Source organism: Sciurus vulgaris, assembly GCF_902686455.1.
Source record: "Sciurus vulgaris genome assembly, chromosome: 12".
Lineage (NCBI taxonomy): Eukaryota > Metazoa > Chordata > Mammalia > Rodentia > Sciuridae > Sciurus > Sciurus vulgaris.
In genome coordinates, this window is record NC_136473.1 from 88,673,238 (window position 1) to 88,679,226 (window position 5,989).

The following is a 5,989-nucleotide window of genomic DNA, read 5'->3' on the forward strand; positions in this document are numbered from 1 at the left end:
GTGTTCTTTAAAATAACTCAAAAAATTCATGGTCATATTATACTGCATAAGGTTAGTGCAAACCTATCTTCACACTCGAGTGATAAAATTTGACCCACAGTAGCCTCTATGCATTGTGAACTGTGACTTAATAAATCCGAGTATACTCCTGTAACTAAGCAACTGAATTTCTTCCAATCACAGCAGCTCAGCTTCAGCCAATCAAAGGATGCCGCTTAAGCCAATTGTCCAAATAAAGCAAGTACCTCTTACTCCATACCTACACAATGCAAAACCTGACTGCTGTAACACATCGAGTGGTGTCTATATGTCACTTCCTCTCTGCTGGCTGTAAATAAAACCTGTGTATAAGGTGAGTTGGGGAAATCTGAACGATCTTAATGGAGAATGCTGCCCAGTTCTAGACACTTCATCTTGCTTAAGTAAATGCTATTAAACTGCTCTCAGTTTTGTTTTCTTTTTGTTGTTTGTTGGTTTGTTTTTAAAAGAAAATCACATATCCTTTGGTCAGCCTGGATAGGATTAACACTAAAGTGCCAATTGCATGGACGATCCCCTATGGACACCATGCAAAATATGATGAGTAGAATATAATAAATATGTATGTATTTTATCAATAAGAACACTGTAGACCAAAACTCTGGAGGCATCTTACTATCCAAAATTGTGTTTCTTTTGTAAAACAAAACACAGATTTTATTATACATTGATGTCTTTTATTTACATCCTATTGGATGTTTACTTCCCTGAACTGAAATTTACTTCATTGAGTTGTAGATATTCCAGCCCAAATTATGTCACCTTGTTTCAAATAACCATGACATATACTGTATTAAATGGATTGCAAGATCACCAAAGAGTGATATCTAGAAACTTGTATTATGTTGAATGTCTATTCATTTAGTTATTTATGCTAGAAATTTAAATATTTAACTTAAATCACTATTACCCAATTTTTGATTTTTAGAACATGAATAAAATTTGAAGTTCAATTTTCTAATTGACATTATTTTTTATGGAGTTGAAATTTTATGTACACAAATTGTTATTATTTTTATGTTGTTTAAATGCATAAATATGTTACCAGCATTAAATTTAGCTTCATGAAGTTATCTTGGTGTTAGTCTGACTGTCTTGAGTTTAGTAGCACACTGCTATTGTCCATTGTCTATAATAACAAAATTCTGGAAACAAATCTTCCAGATACAGGGAGAGATATATATATTCTTGGAACACAATACTGCTTTTAAAGTAGTAAAATGTAGCAAATTGCTGCTGCAGGAATCTTAATATAATATTGAGTGAAAAACAAACATTTTTCAGTATGATTTTCTTTGAGTGTAAGGTGAGTAATAAGAAATAACAATACATATTTTAGCAAAACATGTTTTTATGAAATTGTGTGTCAATAAGACATATATGTATATAAAGCAAAGGCATGAAAAATATTTCAAGTCGAATAAGAAATAATCATATTTTCAGTGAAGGAAGTTAAGAAGATGGAAGAGAAAACACATAGGTAACTTATTGCATATAGTTGCTTATGTCAATAGTCTAATAAATTAAAGATGACTGTGCTTGGACAAATTATAATTTGAAGTCAAAAGCATTAGAAATATTTTCATTCTCTACAACTTAAATAAACAAAACCCTCCACCCCATCAAACTCCAGGAAATAGGGAAGAACCTGGTGTCTCTTGACTCTAAAACATTAATTAAGACAATATATTGTTGAGTCAAGGACAATGGTATTGACAGGAAAACCTAGATATGAACCATATTCTAAGGAAGATTCATTCTTTCAGTATTGGAGAAAATTTTAAAACTATATAAGTACACTGAGATAGTGTTTCACAAACAACAGCTTTGAAATTCTTAAAAGACTCACAAAATGAATTTACCCTAGGAGGACAAGTTATCTTCATGAATTGCTACTCTGTGAATATCACTGTGGAAAAGATTTTGACATAACCAGCAAGAATATATTATTTTACCTGTCCTTTCTTTCATCCAGAGATTTCATTTTTTAATATATATAGCTAGATTTGGAGTCTTAACTTGCAGTTCCTATTTCTGAGATTATTGGAAGACCCTTCAAAGTGTACCCAGGCATAAATAGAAATATATACATATAAACAGACATGTAAATATGCCTATATTACATATATGTACACATGTTCCCAGAAATTCAACTTTTCTATATACTAAATTCTAAACTCTTTCAGGCTAATAAAGGATCAACATTTTCCTTTCTGTGATCTCTCTCTTTCCCTCTTTTCCATGAACATTTTCCCCTTCAACATTAGCCAGATTCCCCTTTAGAAAACACAGGTACATTCCTCATCCTTTGTGACTCTTCTATAGTGCATTGCCAAGCATCAAACAAAGTGGAAATGTCAAGGTTGATTTTGAGAAATTTCCTTTAATGTTAACTCAGAGAACAAGACACCTTCCTTATATGTCCTTTTGAAAAAAAAAATCTAAAGTAACAGCTTTAATAAAGTTATTTTTTGCTTGGATGAAATGTGCAGATACCAATTTCAACTAATATCTTTCTAATCAGTGTGCATTAATATCATTAAATATTTATCACAATCATTCACCCACGATGTTTGCTCAATGTTATGCTATTGTATCAAGCAACCACCAAATCTTATTTACTTTCAATAAGCATAGTTCTCTCTGTTTTCCTCCCTATCTCTCTGTGTTTTTCTCTCTATCTCTGTCTTCTTGTTGATTAACAGCAGGTGCAACTACATAACCCATGTCTTGTTCAGTTAGATTCACAATGAACAGACCTCCTTATTTAGGATATGTCATTCAAATGTCAGGGGTGGGGAGGAAATATGGAACTTTTCAGGGACTTTGAAAAGCTTCTGTCTAGCACTGGCCTACCTTACACTGCTGATATATCCTCAGGTCAACCAAAATCATGAACTGAATTTCAAAGGCATACAAAAGCATAGAAAGCCACATATAAGCAGGAAGGAGTATATAATCCTTTACAGGGGCAGCAGTGAATAATTAGTAAAATAATATTCTCTACAACAGTCTAGTTTTTTTTTTTATTTTAAGTTGTTGAGTACTTACTGTTGACAATAAAATTATGTGCTAGCTACAGGAAAAATTGATCATTAGCATTATATGCTTTATCTTTCTTGAAATATATATATAAAGGCTGAATATGAATATAAGATTGTTTTTATTGAGACAGTGATTTTTCCCAAAAGCTAAAAAAGAAACATGTTAATCACACTTACAGGTTTACTTAAGAAAAATCATGGCTTATAAACTTTACTTGATTAAACAACTTTCATTTTTCTCTGTATTTATATTATCTTACTGCATTAAAATGAGAAAATGCTGGTTCATATTTTTATTTTATAATAGTATGAAAGTGGAAATTATATTCTTACACTGTTAATTTTGACATTTTTATTCTGTCCTCTGAAATACTCATTTTATTTATGTGGCTTCCCTAGTAATACCTCAAACCATTGGCAATACCTACATCCTCACCCACCCAAACTCACATGTCACAGTCACATGGTGTCTACCTCACTTAGTTATACTGTAATACTCCATGCACACAACTCAGTATTCTACAAAAAAATTATCCAAATTTTTTTTTATTCTAATCTCATGGGCATGGATACATAATTTTTCTCATTACCCATTCTCTCTTCTCAGAGGACACTTCTCAGCGTTTCCTAAGGAGAGTTACACCAGTCTTCTCTCTTCTTGTCTCAATGCAGTGTCCTGGTTTGGGTTTCCCAGAAGAGCACTCTGAGATAAGGATTCTTGTTTGTAGGCAAGAATGACCAGTAAGAGGATGTGAAGGTGATTTAGGAAAGAGAAACAGCCAATAAATGGTATATAAATTTAGACAGCCTCCATAGTAGGTGACTGCAGTTCAATCCTGATAAAATCTAATCAGCCCAAACCCACTGCAACAGCCTATAACTTGACAGAGTGACATTTATTGAGTCCATGCAGGGCAGAAGGAAACTTGAAAGGAGCCAAGGAAATCTCAAGATGAGGGACAAGGAAGTATAATTTGTTGGATGAATTCTTCTGAGAGGTTCTGAGTAAGATCCAAGAGAAGAAGTGATCGGTTCAGGAGTGGTTACTGGTTTTGAAGCAGGATTAGAAGTGGGGATTTAGTAATGATGGTAGATAAGAGCAAAGCAAAGAAAGTGTGGGTGTGTCACTGGTAAGAAGCAAGTAGTCACTAGAAAAGTAGCCTCAAAGGGATGTTTTTCCTCTTGAAATTCAGTGCAGAAACACTGTGCAACACACTTCTCAAAATTATCTCTCCTCAAGGGCCAGTGAACTGGAGTTAGAGACTAACTCCTATGAGCTATTAGGTAAAGGGGGTAATAGAATAGAATTAGTATGTGTGTGGGGGGGGGGGGTAATAATATCTTTCTAACCCCCAAAACACCTCTGTCCACATTTATAGACTTCAGGCAGAGAAATGCAGATATGGTGATTTGAAGTCTGCAAGAGTGTGCTGAAATGTCAGAGAAGTACTGACAGCATCTGCAGTGTGTTTATATAGACCAGAGTGTGTTGGGAGCATAAATTGGTACAGTGCTTTGAAAAATTGTCAGATTCAAAGCTGAATATATGTGTACTTAATGACCCATCAATTCTAACCCTAGTTATATGGACAACGAAATGCATACGGATGTGAGCAAAAATGCAAGCATGAGCTTAATTGCATAATTTTCAACAGCAAAAGTTTGAAACAAATTAATTTTTTAAATATCATGCAATAGTCATACATCAGCATATTACATTGCAATGCAGATAAATGTCTGTTACACATAACTGACGTGTGTGAATCTTACAAAGAAACACTGAGAGAATATAGCAAGACAGAAAATTCATACTGAATTATTCCATTCTGAAATAGTTAAAAACAAGCAAAAATTATCAACAGGAATGGAAGTCAGGATGGGAGCGGGGAGTAGTAAGCAGGAAAGGTATGAGGGTGGGGAACTTTTGGGGTGTTTTCAACTTCTATTTTCAGATCCAATTGTGCCTTCTTCGTGATAATTCATCATGTTTTGCACTTTTACTTTATGCATTTTTCTGTATGAATGCTGTACTAGGTAATTTTGCCAATAAATACATTATATCAATTTGCCTTTCTTCTTTATTTGGATGGATCTTGTTTATTATACATCTATAAAACCATATATGTAATGTATTTTTTCCATCTCCAAACTTTCCACTAGTAGATGACAATCAAGGGAAATTGTATCTGTCCTGTGAAATGAAACTGTTATCTTGAAAACTGTACCAAGGTCCTCAAGCTGCAAGAAGTGAAGGACAATTAATTTCAAAATTTAACCCTTCTCTAACCTGTCGTTCAATAGTATCACAGTTCCTTTTTAATTCTGACTCTTTAGCTCCTCTCACTAAATTTTCATTGTTTCTGAGCTTGAGTGAGGAGGATTTTCTCTTAGACCTTTTCAAATCTCAGTGTTGCACACTAGTGATTTCAGTCCACTTTGGGGGCACCAGGTTTCTGTCAACTGCTTCCTTTGGTATTGGTTTCCTGTATGCAGAAATGGCTAGTTGTTTTTCCATATTCATCATCCCCACCTTCATTCATGTAAGCACTCTGATATTCCACTAAGCAAATCACTGCTTCAGGGGAAATTATATGTTTTGTGATAAGCAGAGGCATGAGGTCAAATCCAAGCCAATACATTATGCTGGGTTTGTGTGACTTCTCAGGAATGGACTTTTTAAGAGGGTAGGTTCAAGTCCTCCCTCTCCTCTTCCTCCTTCCTTGTGCCTGGAGTATACAGAAAGAAGCGGCTGCAGCACTCACTGTGGTCAAGGAAGCTACACACAACAGGGGCAGGAGCCAGAGTCTCTGATTATTACAGTGTCCCATGCCAGACATGGATTACATTTTCTTTCACAAAAGAAAAGACCATTTCAGATTTAAAAATTTCAGTTTAAATCTTACCAG